This window comes from Camelus dromedarius, chromosome 10, assembly GCF_036321535.1.
Source record: "Camelus dromedarius isolate mCamDro1 chromosome 10, mCamDro1.pat, whole genome shotgun sequence".
NCBI lineage: Eukaryota > Metazoa > Chordata > Mammalia > Artiodactyla > Camelidae > Camelus > Camelus dromedarius.
The window spans coordinates 6,574,271-6,590,819 of NC_087445.1; the positions used below are offsets into that span (position 1 = coordinate 6,574,271).

General features: G+C 40.0%; 1 protein-coding gene and 1 pseudogene across 2 annotated transcripts in view; one reads left to right on the plus strand and one right to left on the minus strand.

Moving 5' to 3' along the window:
* Nucleotides 1–16,549, plus strand: part of FRMD3 (FERM domain containing 3) — a 256,971-nt gene that overhangs the window by 143,211 nt on the left and 97,211 nt on the right. The window lies entirely within an intron of this gene.
* On the minus strand, nucleotides 1,057–1,817 carry LOC105100485 (NADH dehydrogenase [ubiquinone] flavoprotein 2, mitochondrial-like; annotated as a pseudogene).

The following is a 16,549-nucleotide window of genomic DNA, read 5'->3' on the forward strand; positions in this document are numbered from 1 at the left end:
AGTGGATGCCTGGCTTTTATCCCTTAACTACAAAATTTTGATGTTTTTGTTTATATATTTTAAAATATTTAGATACTTTTCCAGTCAACTTATTTATAGTAAATGGTTCTTTGACCTTGACTCTTAAATGTCATGAAATATTTTCCTGAGGCCACACACGTTTTTGAAATACAACTTTTATCGCTGAAGTATGATGTATACATTTCAACACTTAATAGAAGAGAAAATTTTTAATTTGTGAAGAATTTTCTCCTTAAGAGCTTTGTGTCGACAATTAGTAAATCTGAACAACCAACTCAAAAATATTCTGTTTTTTAAAAGTGGTTTAAAGAAACGTGGCTACTGATCAGTTTCATTCTAATGACAAATAGAATCTGAATCTGGAAAAGAGTGTGTAAAATTCAATTTCTAAACCAGACATGGTGATTCACTGATTCTAGGAACTGGCAAGGGTCTTACCTGTCACCCAGTCCTCTGTTGGATTGTTCAGGATATTAGGGAATAAAAAATGACACAATTCTTCTCCAGATACAAACCTAGTTTCGTTGTGGATGGTGTCTCTTAGTATCAAGAATTTCTTGTGTTCTTGTGCATATGTCCTGGAAATATTAACCATAGCGTAAACTCGAAAAAAATTTAAGCTAGGGCTTATAGATTGTTAACCCAGAGAAACTGGGTCCAACCCTTGAGACTCATCCATGGATTTATCAACAGGATTTGCAGAATCCCAGGCAGCGTCCTCCTTGGCTGTGGGTGTGCTTTTGTGTTCCGACTGTCTCTGAGTGGGCAGTGAGAGTGTGATTCCTGGGAGGAAGAGTTTCCTCTATTTCCATCTCACCCACCTGTGATCACCAACTTTCAGATCCTTTGCCCTGATTTTATTAACATCCCTCTGACTATGGGCATCCCCAGGGTTGGCAGCTGTTCTGTTAATCAGCTGTTCTGATTAACAAACTCTGTACAAAGACATTATTATATGTTACTAGTATTTTTTTTTTTTTTTGCAGATAGAAGATTCATATTTTATTTCTCCAGTGACATATTTACAGTTGAATATAAATTAAAGGCCTGCTTGTGCACCAAAGGCAGGTCCTTTAGGTGGTTCAGTCAGAGAGGTAAGACTTCCAGCTGGCTCATAAGAGGAGCATTCTCTCCTTGGCCCAGGTTTTGGGATTTTGCCAGCCTTGAGTTCAATAATTTCTTCAATATCCTTTGGTGTCAGATCCTCATAGTAGTTGTCATTTATTTGAACCACCAGTGAGTTTACACAGGCCCCTAAACATTCCACTTCTGCAAGAGTGAAGAATTTGTCAGGTGTAGTCTCCCCAACCTTTACCCCAAGATTTTTCTGAATGGCTTCCAGTATGCTGTCAGAGTTTCAGAGCATGCAAGGGGCGGTAGTGCGGACTTGAATGTGGTACGTTCCCACTGGCTTCCGATTATACATTGTATAAGAAGTTGCTACTTCATAGACTCTCATTGGAGGTACTTGGGAAATTTCTGCAACCTTGTTCGTGGCAGAGATGGGCAGCCATCCATTCTGTCTCTGGGCTAAATCCAGCACTGGAAGCATAGCTGCTGCTTTATGCCCTTCTGGATAGTTGTTTGTTTGTTTGTTTACAATTGCCTCTATCCTCTTACAGTTTTCTGGTGTGGAATCAAATGGGGTATCTGGGTTATTCTCAGGAGTATCTCTGTGCACAGATAAGCCTCCTCCAGCTCCCTTTTGCACAGCAGTCATGCAAATTTCTTATATGTCTTCCCCACTGGGCGGTGAGGCCCGCCACCCAGGCCTGGAGCATCGCGGAGACAAACATGGTGGGCCGAACTCTGTTACGATTATTTTTAAAAAGAGTTTCTCAATAACATCATGTTTGTGGTTTTTCTGACAGTTTAGAAAAGTTAAAATGAAAACCAAAACTATTTCCTTTCTCTTTTCCCTTATATCTCCATGCTGACTCCAAAGGAATAACTACTGTTAACAATATTTTATACCTCCTTCTGGGAGTTTTTATGTATATATAAGCTCCCCCAGCATATATAAGGCCTTTTATGAACAAAAATGAGACCAGTCTCTCTATATTATTCTTTCACCTTGTTATTTTTCCTTAATTTTAAGAAAATTGAAGGAACTTTAAGAAATTTTAAGAAATTAAACTTTTAAGAAACTCAACTTTTAAGAAATTTTAAGAAACCTTTTTTCTCCCAATATCACTGATTGATGATTGGCCTCATTTTACAAATGATTTTCTGACGGTTAATCATATGCCTCCCTGTAATTTACTTATTTATAGATATCAACATTGTTTCTAATCTTTTCCTATTATAAATTATGCTGCAGTAAACATGCCTATACGAATATTCTTACATCTTGTGCAAGTACATCTGTACCAGAAGTTCCTAGGAGTGGGATTGTTTGATCAAAAAATGTACACACTTTATAGTTCCTTGCGATAAATATCCATCCAAGAGCTTATAGTAATTTATTCCACTCATGTTACAGGAGAGTTGTTTCCCTGAAATCTTGTTGAAAACAGGTATGATCAAACTTATTTTTATGGTGACCTCAAGTTTGTCAAGGAAGAGAAATATTTCATTGAAAACCTAATTAATTGGACAGTTACTTAATTTTAAATTTTAAAGTTGAGAAACTTCTTAAAGTCTTTCTTCTCCTTTGAACTTAGGAGCTACTTTAAATTTTATTTTTAAATGAAGATATAGTAAAATTGACCTAATTTCGTTGTAAAGTGCTGTGAATTTTAACACACAGATAGGCTTGTGTAACCACCACCGCAGTCAGAATACAGCACACGTTACCCCCAAAACCTCCCTTGTGCCGTTCCTGTGTAGCCACACTCCCTCCCCTCACCACCACCAACCACTGTCTGTTCTCTGTCAACATAGTTTGTATCTTTTGGGAATGCCAGATATATTAAGTCATACAGCTTGTAATCTTTTGAAACTGGTTTCTTTATCTCAGCGTTAATAAGTCTGAGATTCATCCAACCTGCTATGTTTATCAAAATATGATAAACCATGAGAATAAAAGTTGGTCTTTGAAAAGGTCAAGAAAGTTGATAAACTTCTAGCAATGCTGATGAGGGAAAAAAGGGAAAACACAGATTACCAATATCAGGAATCAAAAAGGGGCTGTCACCACAGACCCCACAGAACAAGTCTAGGTACTTAAGGCAGCTTAGATGAAATGGACCAAATCCTTAAAAACCATGAATTACCAAAACGCACCCAATATGAAATACACAACTTGAGTGATTTTACAATTTCTTAAGATACTAGGTTTAAAGCCTTCCAGAAAGGAAATCTTCAGCCCACTCACTGCCATTGTTGGGGCTGCCGGGACCCCCCATCCGGTTTCTCAGGCCTTAACGAGGGTCTTCTCTTGGAGCTCCTAAGTCTGTGCTGATGCCCAGGTGCCTCTGAGTTCTGTCCCGGGGACACCGGAGGGGGAAATGTGGTGAACTTGACATGGGTTCACTGGTGCAGTGAATTCTTGTCTTTGTTTCCAATCTGCCTGCTACTACTTACGTTTCAGGGACCTTAAATAGCTGCTGCGCGTGTTTGTCCAGGTTTTATAGCTGCATTCAATGAGAGAGTCAGGGTGGGGTGCAATTAATGCATCCTACCCGGAACTGAAACGTTAAAGTCAGCTTTTAATCATTCCTTGTCTATTAGATAAAAATGAAGAAAAGCTGCATGATTTGCACGGGAAGTACTGAGGGACCATCTTTCTCATTTCCCTCTTCCATCATTGCATAGCCATAGGGACAAATGCCGACTGAGCTGGTGATTTTTTTTTCTTTCTTTCAAAAATACTCAGATAATAGATTGCCTGCAAACAAAGTGTTAAATGAAGTGCCTATTTTGAACGTTTGGTTTTCAGAATCCTTGCTTTCCAGGTAGGAGTGATGCTCTGTAATACACACCGACTCTTCCCACTTCAGATCTATAGCTGATAGCCTTGTCCGCATGACTGTGGAATGTAGCCCGATGTGTACACATGTAGAGGTACACATCAAAAGGGCAAAAGGTACACGTCCTATAGGATCCAAGTAACCCCATAAATTATGTTAGCATCTAAAGGTTTTAAAAAGTTGCATGCTATGACTCAGAGGTATGGAAATGTAACATTATTTCCCTGTGATTGAATTCTACTTGTGAGCCTTAATTTCTTTTGTGGGTGAAAAGTTTAATCTTGCCACTTCAGGGTAACTGAGGATCTGCCAGTTTAGAATTTGATTTCTTTCACCAAATTACTCAATGAATTCATAATTTAAACATAGTCACTTGAAGGTGCATACCCTGTGTTGGAGTATTTTTTTCCTTCTTCCCCATCCCCAGAATGACATCATGAGGCAGGGGACGCTTACTTACCATCCATCGTGGTGGCGATGGTGACATCTCTCTTCCACACAGTCATCTGAGTCCCGAAGGATTCGTGTGTCTTATGTGATGTGGCCTTGGCTTGCTGGCATCCTTCCCCACTGTATCCTCTCTGGATGTAACTGATACCCCCTGGCCTTTGAGTGGCATGTGCTGCTGAGATCTGTGGTTCCCGCCATGGTCTTGACCTGCAAGTCTATAGACTCTGCCCGTTTAGGGTCCTCACTCCGTGTCTCGTTCACTGTTTGCCTCTCAGCACTTCTGGAGTCACCACTGAGACAGGCAGAAACTGCTCAGCCTCTTCCATGCCACGCTTCAGCCTCAGGGACACTTGGCACCCTTGGGCATCGAGTACAGTAGCCATATCTTGGCAGTTGTAAATAGCGCTGCAGTGAACATGGGGTGCGTGTGTCTTTTCCAGTTGGTGATATTTTCTTTGGATAAATACCCAGAAGTGGAATTGCTGAATCATATAGTAGTTGTATTTTTAACTTTTTGAGGAACCTGAATACTGTTTTCCATAAGTGCTGCATCAATTAACATTCTCACCAATAGAACACAACTCGGTACTTAGAGTAAGCAGGCTCGCTCTCTGCTTAAACACACCATGCGGCTGTTTCTTCAGTGTGATCCAAAGTTCCAAATAGAACACTTCCCCTAAACTGCTCTGGGATTTCTTTGTCTCCCCAACAGCTCACTCTGTTCAGCCAAGCCTAGGGTGCTGAGGGCCGCTGAATTCCTTCTCAGAGCTCCAGAGAGCGTCTTAAACTTGGTTTTGTCCTCTCTGGATCTCCAAGCTCTCCACCTGCCTTCCTTCCCCACCCCTTCCCCACAACTAATAATGGTTTTTGCCCTTGGATAAGATTAATGTCCTCATACAGTAGCTTTGTTATACACAAGCAGTAACTGTTTGTCAAATGTAATGAAAAAGAAGTGCTGTTATTTACAATAGCAATAACAAGAAAAGACATAAATTTCTTCTAAGTAAGTGTGTAAGATCAATATAAGTATCACTGAAATTTTGCTGTGGAGTCACTGTAGAGTTGATAAAAAGCACTCAAATAGAGACTTCTCATGTTTCTGGTTAATATTAATACAATCAATTTGTCACAAATTAATACATACATTCAATAATTTTTAAGTCAAAATTTCAGTGAGGTTCTCTATGGTGTTTAACAAATTGCTTCTAAGGCTCTTTTGCACAAGAAAATGCTCAAAACTAGCCAATAAATATGTAAACAAGAACAATGATGGAGTCCCTGTTCTATTAGTTAGCAAATCAAGGCCTATGAGCTACCGTAATTAAAAGAGGCCTCGTGATAGACTCATAGATTAATTGTAGATTAATTAGGATAGACTCAGGGATAGGAAAAGAATCAGAACAGAAAAAAATCCCATTATTTATGGAAATATGGATTATAATAAAGATTGTGTTTCATATCAGAGCAGAAAGATGATTCAAGGCATAATTTTAGGGTTGCCTTTTCACTTGGGAAAAAAATAACATAAAGCCATACTTCACATCATACATGGGATTAATTCCAAATGAATTCAAAAGCCCAATATATTTAACAATCTATAGACATGTAGGTAATGTGAATGAAAAATACTGCCTGCCATATCAGTAAAACCACTGCCCCAATGGTGAGCCGGGGGAATTCAGGATGGGGACAAGCAGATGGCTCACTGCTAAGTCCACAGCCTCTGCAGCTGTCCCCAGCGGTGCCCCCTGAGGGGACTCAGGATGGGCAGCACAGGGTAGCTAAGGTGCAGATCAAAGGAATCATTTCAATGAGCCCAGACTCTTGCATCTTCCCATACATAGAAAAGCCGTAAATTCCTTAACTTGAGATGTCTGATTTTCTTTAATTAACAGCAGTCTGTTGATGTTCCGACTACCTGGTCTTTGTTTCAAAAACTCCTGTAAATCCTGCCTCTTCGGAGCAGTTTTTCAGAGCGATCTGAGAGGCAGCCTCCTGGGCTTTAGTCTTCAGAAACGTCCGTTGAATAAAACATAACTCAGTTTTAGATTGTACATTTTTTTCAGTCGACAGTAAAAATTTAGGGGTATTTATATTCATTTTTCAGTAATACATTTTTTTGGCCTTGTTAGAGTTATACACTAAGCGATTTGCTTTTAATGGATAATTGAAAAAAATTGATATTTCAGTCACTGAGCATCAAAGCTAATCTTGTGCTCAATGGAAAAAATATAGAATGGAAGTTATAATTTTTCTCTCAATATGCTTAACTTTATGTTTATTCATTAATGAGCTATATGCATACATTATGATTAAAATGCTAGGTTAAAAATAATAAATAATATTTATTGAATGAAACTTGAATGAATAAAGTCAATTCTGTTTTTTTAAGAGATGATTCAGAGTGCAGTTCAGCCAACATATTCATTTAACAAAAAAATTTTTTAACCTTTTGATTCATGCACCGATTTCTCCCATCCCCCACCTCTAGCAACCACCAGCCTGTTTTCTGTATCTATTCTTACCTACTTTTTTTTATATTCCACATTTAAGAGAGATCATATGACTTTCTCTAACTTACATCACTTAGCATAATGCCCTTGAGGTCCATCCATGTTATCTCAAGTGGCAAGAGTTCATTCTTTTTAACGGCCAAATAATATTCCACTGTGTGGAATATATATACTTACACACACACACACACACACACACACACACACACACACACACACACAACACTTTCTTTATCCATTCATCCACTGATAAACACTTAGGTTGTTTTCATATCTTGGCAATTGTAAATAGTGCTGCAGTGAACATGGGGGTGCACGTATCTTTTCGAGTTAGTGTTTTTGTTTTCTTTGGATAAATATCCAGCAGTGAAGTTGCTGGATCATATAGTAGTTCTACTTTTAATTTTTTGAGGAACCTAAACACTGTTTTCCATAGTGGCTGCATCAAATAACATTCTCACCAACAATGCACAAGGGTTCCCTTTTCTCCACATCCTTCCCAACACTTGCTGTTGTCTTTCTGGCTGTGAGGTGATATCTCATTGTGGTTTTGATTAACTTTTCCCTGGTGATTAGTGATATTGAGCATCTTTTCATGTGTCTGTTGTCCATCTGTATGTCTTCTTTGGAAAAATGTCTACTCAGATTTTCTGCCCATTTTTTTAAGTGGGTTTTTTTTTTTTTTTTTGCTGTTGTTTTGTTTTGTTTTGCTATTGAGTTGTGTGAGTTCTTTATATATTCTGGATATTAACCCCTTATCAGATATATGATTTGCAGATATTTTCTTTCATTACGTAGATTGCCTTTCTATGTTGTTGATGGTTTGCTGGGCAGAATCTTTTTAGTTCAGGATAGTCCCACTTGTTTGTTTTTGCTTTTGTTGCTTTTCCTTTTGCCATCAGATTCAAAAAATTATCGCCAAGGCCTATTCAAGGAGCTTACATCCTATATTTTCTTCTAGGAGCTTTATGGTTCTACATTCAAGTCTTTAATCAATTTCAAGTTGATTTTTGTGTGTGATGTAAAATAGCGGTTTGGTTTCATTCTTCCACACGTGGCAAGAGAATTCCCAGCATCGCTTATTGAAGAGACTCCCTTTCCCACTTGTATATTCTTGGCTCCTTTGTCAAAACTGTGTATGGATGGGTTTATTTCTGGGCTGTCTCTTCTGTTCCATTGATACATGGGTCTATTTTTATGTCAATACCATACTTTTTAAATTATTATAGCTTTGTAATAGAGTTTTTAAAAAGGGAGCATGATGCTTCCAGCTTTGCTCTTCTTTCTCAAGATTGTTTTGGCTATTTGGCTATTTCGAGGTTCCATACAAATTTTAGGATTAATCGTTTTCTGAGAAAAATGCCATTGGAATTTTGATAGGGATTACATTGAACCTGGAGATTGCTTTGGGTTATATGGACATTTTAACAATATTAATTCTTTCAATCCTTGAGTACGAAATAGCTTTCCATTTAGTTGTGTCACCTTCGATTTCTTTAACGTCATGTAGTTTACATTATACAGGCCTTTCACCTCCTTGGTTAAATTTATTCCTAGGTACTTTATTCTTTTTGATGTAATTGTAAATGGTATTGTTATCTTAATATCTGCTTCTGATAGTTTGTTATTAGTGTATAGAAATACAACAGATTTTTCTGTGTTGATTTTTGTGTCCTGCAACGTTACTGAATTTGTTCATTAGTTCTAACAGTTTTTTTGATAGTCTTTTGGATTTGCTATATGTAGTATGATGTCAGCTGCAGAGAATGACAGTTGTACTTCTTCCTTTCCAATTTGGATGCCTTTTGTTTTTCTTGCCTAATTAGGGAGGTAGGACTTCCAATACTATGTTGAATAAAAGTGACAAGAGTGAGCATCTTCGTCTTGTTCCTGATCTTAGAGAAAACGCTTGTAGGTTTTCACTGTTGAGTATGTTAGCTGTGGGCTTGTCATAAATGGCCTTTATTATGTTGAGATGTGTTCCCTTTTTACCCACTTGGTTGAGTTTTTATCATAAATGGATGTTGAACTTTGTCAAATCCTTTTCCTGCATTTATTGAGATGGTCATATAATTTTTATCCTTTGTTTTGCTTATGTTGGTGTATCACATGAGAGGTATTTTTGTAACTGTGGAGTTAAACAGGGTTTCCTAAGGAAAACATCAAACCCGGAAATAACAAAGCAAAGTACTAACAAAGTTGTACAAAAATCAAACATTTGTCCTAGAATAGTTGGTTTGCTCACTGCAAAGAGTAGATTCTCAGTAAATATTTGTTGAATGAATGACTATAATGTGAATTATAAACAAATTAAAATAAAAGCAAAATAATGAGAACATTTGCCAAATATATAAAAAGTAGTAATATGCAGAATATATGAAGTGTGATGCTACAAACTCAAAGATAAATCACTCAGTAGAAAAATGTTAAAAAAAAACCACATAGGAGTAAAAATAAATGACTGATAAACTCATAAACAGATGCTCAACATCATTAGTGACAAGGAAAATGCAAATTAAAATAAGATATTTTGTTTATTATACTGAGAAAATGATAAATATTGATGACATCCAGTTGATGAGGATAAGGGTAACACTTCTGGTGGGAATATATAAACTGGTAAAGCCATTAGGGAGGGAAATTTGGCTGTGTCTTTCAAGATTAAAAATGCCTGTGTCTTTTGATCGAACAACATCATTTCTATGAATCTACTGAAAACAAAATTTATTCCAGCACAGGTATATATTATGCAAGGGTGTCCATTGTAGCATTGCTTATAACACTGAGAATTGGAAGCAGTAAAAAGCCTAACAATTTTGGCAAAGTTAAGTAAATTATGTGGAGTGCATGCAGTCATTTAAAGGAATGAGGCAAGCATATATTAACATCAAAAGTTTTATTAGCTATAATATTGTAGAGCTTAAAAAGCAAGTGAGATACCACATAAAGAATGATCCATTTATATGAAAATAAAAAGATTATTTTATATGAATATGCAAGTGCATAGAAGAAGCACTAAAAAGATGTATATTAACAGTGGTTGCCTCTGGGGAAGAGAATGAGGTAGACAGAAGTGAGGTCCTCACATTTTTTATTACATACAATTATTTTTTATTCAGATCTTTTATAGTGAATATATATTCATATATCACTTGGTAATAAAAAAGAGAAAATAAACAAAAGGAAAGAAGCTTTATGTAAAAGTCAAGAGGGAAATATAGAAAGGAAGAAAGGAATCAAAGTGCATTATGCATTAAGCATGTACCACAGAAATAGAGACCTGGAAGAAAGAAAGCGCACTTAGTCTTCTAAAGAGTCTCTCTGCTTAAGCCTGGCTGGTGCCTGATGAGCCCAGCAGGGTGGTTAAGATCTTACTCTTGCTCTATGTATCAGGCACTGTGCTGCTGCGAGGCACGGAGAAGGGATGGGGTTCTTGGAAATGCCCTCTGCATGCAGATCAGGGTGGGGAGGACCCGCATCCTCTGCTTAACACATGGATTTGGCTCAGCCGTAAGAGCAACGTTAAGTCAAATTGCTGGCTGTTGTCTTTGGTGCTCCCTCCCCAAAGTTACCATGGCCTTCCATGGAAGCCTGAGATGGTGTGTAATTTGTGTCTCTGGGGATGTTTGTGAAACTTTGTGTTTAGGTAGCTTTCCTTAGCTTTCCAGCACCCCCTGGGGCTCTAATGAATAGCTCCCTTGCTGCCAAATGATTTTGTCAGTAGGGAGCCTATCTTCCTCTGTAGCACAGACCAGAGAGTCCCAGGAGCATAGACTTTGCTCTGGTTGTCAGAAACAGAACAGCCACAGGTCCCACACCCATTCATGGGGCCAGTTTGGATGCCTGATTCCCAAACCTGTTCTTTCATTTAGTCCCTTTGCTGAGTGGATTAGTTCCTAAGGCTGCTATAACAAACCACCATACACTGGGTGGCTTAAAACAGTAGACATTTATTCTGTCACAGTTCTGGAGGCTGGAGTCTGAAATCAAGGCATCAGCAGGTTCATGCTCCCTCTGAAGGCGCTTCCAGCCCTTGCTGGTTGCTGGCCCTCCTTGGCATTCCTCTCTTGGCTTGTAGCTGCATCACTCCAGCCTCTGCCTCCATCTTTACATCGCCTTCTCTCCATGCTTCTCTGTGTCAGTGTCCACGCTTCCCTCTCCTTTCTCTTATAAAGATATCAGTCGTTGGAGTTAGGGCTCGCTCTAACCCGGTATGACCTCATCTTAACTTAATTAGATCTTCAAAGACCCTGTTTCCAAAAAATGTCACATTCTGAGGTTTCAGGTGGATATGAAATTTGGGGGGGCACTACCCAGCCCACTGCACTGAGCACCCCAATTTATACCTCCCACACCCTTCGGCATTTCTAGTTGCTTTTGGGGTGACCTTCATGCTTTTGTTTTGTGGCTTGTTTTTTCTTCTTTGTGTATGTGGGTTTTTGGTTTTTGTATTTTTTTTGTTTGTTTTTGTTTTTTGCGTAACTTGATCTTATGCTTCTGACAGTGAAGCATCACACATTTTCCTTCTCCAAACACCTGTAGTGACAGTCACCCCATCTCTAGACCTATTGGTCTAGACCAATGCCCGCTGTCCTCATGCATATATCTAATGAGATCCCCAGTACTTAGTTTAGAAGATTTCTGTCCTTGGTCCATGGCTAACTACAAGGCCGTGCATGTAATCTGTTCATAGTAAATGCTTGTTGACTAGAATCACCACGTTCCTCTTGGGGTGCAGGCAGAAGAACTTAAACTGCCATGTTCTTTTAAAACAAAGCAAAACAGACACGTTGTAACTGACTATACTTCAATAAAAATATTTTTAAAAATCTAAAAAATAAAATAAAAAATACCGGAATAAAACAAAACAAAAACAAAAACAAAGCAAAACACACATGGCTGAACAAAACCCGTTGCATAAATCAAATGTATAACGTTAAGTCCCCAACTGCTGTAATTTAGTTTTGGCTGATTTTGCTCTTTCCAGTTTTCTTCTTTCCAAAGCTTCTTTCCAGCTTTGGGAGCAGGTTTCTTTTATTCTAGTCGTAGCTCAGTAGGTTTGGCCAAGTATCTCTTTTTCTCCCAGGTTCTATATTGTTTCATCCAAAATTTCCTTTTTGGATCCTTCTCTCAGAAAGTCTATGCAGTTCAGGCCTATAAATAATTCCCACATTGTGCTCTTTATTTTCCAACATGGAAAGAAATGATGATAACAAAAGTAATGAATGACCAAAAAAACCTTAATTTATAATGTGCAGTTCTAAATGGTGTGGACATTTGATAAGCCACGGATTTCTAACTTTTAACCTGATCCTTATGGTGTGGTTCGTGGTGACGTTGATGTCATTTGATTGGGTACAATGGTGGGCTCCCTGTGGGAAGGAGGGAATGTGGCCGGAGTGGTAGAGAAAGCAGAGGAAAAGGAGCATCCTCCTGCAGAAGCCCTTATATTACCGGGCAGATACCTGTAGTTCTTCCTTCTTCTTCTGGATGCACCCACGTTGTTCCATAACAGGTCACATCATTCAAAACTACATGTGTGTTAGCAACATAATTGTCTGAGTGGAAACCGTAATAGACCAAGAGATTCCGTGCTTGGCATATGGGTAGTAGAGGGGATTCAAAAGTGGGTCCACCAGATTAGGAAAGCTTTATTCATATCTATTTCCCTCTGCTTGGAAATGCTTCATTTTTGAATGTAATTTTATAGTAAAAAAAAAAAAAAATCTCAGCACCAAGTTACATAAATAGTTGCATCCAGCTGTTATTATTATTATTAATTGAATTACACCAACCAACATGACTCCTGAGGGGCCAGTTAGTTACACATTGCAGCAAGCAGGCATCTTCAGTTCCATGTTCTCTTGCCTTCAGTTGCATGTACTTCTGCTAACTTTTTTTTTTTTTTTTTGGCTGAAATTCTCAGTTCACTGCTCCCTAGTCCCAGCCAGCAAAGTTCTTCTCTAGAAGCAGAACTTCCAAGTATCTCTTCATATATGCACCTATTTCAGTGAGTTTCTCACCCTTTGAACTAGGATACAGGGTTTAGGTCAAGTTGAAGGGCTCTGCCTCATGCACGTGGGTTTCTTCTTCAACCTCTAGAATAATAATAACTCCTATGAGTGATTACAGCCCATAGGCAGCCTGCTGGGTGCTCCTTACAACTAATTCATTTTATCCTCATCATGGTCTCTACATCAGGGGTCAGTAAATTATGGCCCCTGGGCGAAACCCCGTCTGCCATCTGGTTCTGTGTGGCTGCAAGCTGGAGATAGGTTTCATATTTTTAAATGATTGGGGAAAAAAAGAAAGCAGACAGTTAATATTTTATGACATAGGAAGAGTATATGAAATTCAGATTTCAGTGCTTTGTTGGAACACATCATGCCATTTGTTTATGTCTTTGTCTGTGGTTGCATTCGCACTACAAGAGCTTCGGGGAGTAGTTGAGACAGCAATCTTGAGTCCACAGAGTAAACAATCTTTACTCTCTGGGCTTTTACAGAGAAATTATGCAGGTTCCTACTTGAGGTGGCTGGTTCCATGATTATCCTCATTTTACAGATGAAGAAATGGAAGCTGAGAGTTTTACGTTTGGCCAGAGCCATTTGTCCAAGGGGAGAACTTGGGATTAGGCATGTTGGCTATCACAGTCCCTGTTAGAGCTTCTCCTGAGCAGCCAAGGCAGTTGGAGAATTCCAAGAACAAGTATTCGTGAGGTAGTGGCTTAGCCCTCCAGTCTCCCCTAAGAATTCTTAAGTGTGACTTCACTCAGTGGGTGTGCCTGTGTGTGATTAAAGCATGAGAGAGAGCTGTAACTGGAGGAGGATGAATTAAATAAAAAAAATTTTTTTAATCCCTGCTTTGGAAGTAGAGGAGATACATTGCCAGTAACATCTTGGAGGCTGCTGTTTGTCATCTTAGGAAAAGAGAGAGATGGAGATCATCCCTGTTGTTAATGATGATAGTAACAGTTGTCACTGAATGATACTCATCATTTCCAGCCAGAAAAGAGCAGTCGTTAAGTGAGCAGTTCTCTGTGGCTGGTTCGTTTGATCGTATCCCAAGAGCGGTAGTTCGTTGAATGAGTGAGTAATGCTTTGCCCTTTTGGCGCGCAGTGTCGTTTTGCGCATGTGCAGAAGGAGTGCGCGCTCCTGAGCTGTTTCATCTCGGAGTTTCATCGCTGAGTCAGCAGCATCCCTGTGCCCAGCGGAGTGTGGAATGTGTTCCTCAGCTCTCAGTCCAAAGCCCCCGGAAGGACCTGGGAGGGAGCGTTCATCTGGTTAGGAATAAAAAGGTGTCAGTCATACTGAACCCCAGACGCCTGCTTGGGGTCCTTTGGAAAGTAAGCCTCTTATTTGCAGGGTGATAGGAGTCTTTTCTGCAACCCCAAACCCTTTGCAATATTTCTCCAGAGTCTGAAAGTGTCACCTTTTTTTTTTTTTTTTCCAATAGGATCCCAGAGGAGGGAGGCATAAGAGAGACACATTCCAGGCATAGGTATTGTCCTCACATCTGCTGGAGCCACGAGCTCTATGCTTTAACTGCTGTTAAAAGGAGTCTGGGGAAGTTTTTCATAGCTGTCAGCCAGAATGTGTATGAGAAAGGTCATGAGTTTATATGTATAGTCCCAAAGTTATGGTTTTTTGCTTTTCTGTTGTCTGTGATGATTAGAGGAAGACCATTGCATTTTAAGAAAAGATGCTGAGGGATGTTTCCTTAGACAAAAAAAAAAAAAAAAATCCTATTTGTTTTTACAAAGATTTGAGGACCATTGTCGGTTAAAAATAGAAAGCCATTTTCTGTCATTTTCGCTGGGAAGCCTGCTCCCCTGATCATTTCATATCTCCATTTCTGGGCAAGGTCTCAAAGTGGAGATGAGGAAGCCTGTCTCTGCTTTGTAAACGGCTGTTCCTCTCCCCACGTTCGCACTGTTAACAAACCACCAAAATGATAATACCCCAGGATCTGCTAATGTAAAAAGGGGCCACTGAGCTGCCCCGCGGTGGTACCTGGCCTCCCCACCCCTCCTCTAGCAGGTAATAGAGGGCTGTGAGAGAGGAGCCTTGCTTTCCTAGGTGCAATTACATGCTCCTGGCAGTTTTTAAGTGAATTTTTGCATTTTTTTTCCCTTTTCTGCTACTCAGTGCTATTCTCATTTTTAGCACTTACATGGCTGAGTAAATGCTGATTTTCAGCTGTTGATTTGAACGCAATTTCGTCTTCCCCATCTCCTCCCTCCTGTTTCCACCCTCCTCTTCTTTTCTTCTGGTGGGAGTGTTTACCTAAGTGTGAGCTTTTGTTTTGTTGGGATACTGTGCCGTGTGCACCTGCCAAGAGCCCAGTGGGTCTGTTTAAACACCTCCGGGGGGGTTGCCATGGCCCCCAGTGTTGTCCCCTCTTCCAGAGCAGGAAGCAGAGAAGTTAAGTGGCTTGTTCAAGGTCACTGTTGGAAGTCCCTTTCAAAGTTTGGGCACTGATCACCTGGGGGGTTTAGGGTTCCCACCACCCCATGTGCTGCTGTCACTGATGCTGGAGCCTTAGTACCGCAGTGGAAATGAACCATAGTGTCGTCCCCCAGGGGATGACCGTGCCGCCCAATCTGGTGAAGGCACTGGTGCCTGCTCGTGAGGCCACTGCTGGGGTAGGGCCCCCGAGCACAGTGTGGGCTTTGATGCCTGCATGTTACCTCCGTGCCACGTGGCTCCCGCTCCCACGTCAGGCATTTCCAACTCTAGTTCTGCGCCAAATGTTTGGCACAGGTCAGAGTCATCCTTTGCTTCATTCATTCCCCTTTCTCTGTAGCTTAAGAATAAGAAGATGTGGAAGCTGGAGTGAGCTGAGACACTTAGCTGTTTGGAGAAGGGGATAGGCTCATCTCCACAAGGGGATTTCGACCTTAGACACGTGGCAGGGAGGACGTGCCGGCGGTCAGGTGGGACCCGGGAAGGCTCCTTTTCCAGCATTTACACAGCAGCTGTGGGCGCACGCCCGTGCTCCACAGCCAAGCTTCTGACCCCAAACCAGTGCCAATACATATGGGGCGGGCGGGTTCTTTAATGATTTAAAAGTTTAAATAATTGTATTTCTCCCCTGGTTTAGTTTTCTAGAAGGTAGTAAAGAGAATTGCACTTGCCTGCATGGATTTGATTGCCTGGTGATAAGAAAAGGGAACAGAGGTGGGGGTGGTCTTCTCTCAGCCTTTAAATCCTTTATTCTTCTCCATAACATTTACGACCTTCCACTGTCCCATGTATGTCACTTATTTATTTTGATTTACCTTACTTTTGTGGGTTTACTCCGCTAGAATGTGTCCTCCATGAGGACAGAATTTTTTGTGTTTTCATCTAAACCTGTGCCTAGCACGTACTCAAAACAAATCTGTTGATTGAATTAATTAATCCTCCCTCTAGAAGTCACTGTTCTAACCTACTCCAGAGTCCCTGAATTTGTCCCAGATGTTGAAGAGCAGAGGTTGAGTTATAGGACGTGAGGTTTTCAAAATATAAATCCTAGAAATTGCTGTCGTGATTCAGACTTTGGACCTTCTAGGCCAGTATTCTGATGGGATGAATGTGATGGCGGGGCTTGGCTGTCCACCCTGACATCTCCCTCAAAGGCTGGGCATCATCATGCATTTGTTCAGCCAGACA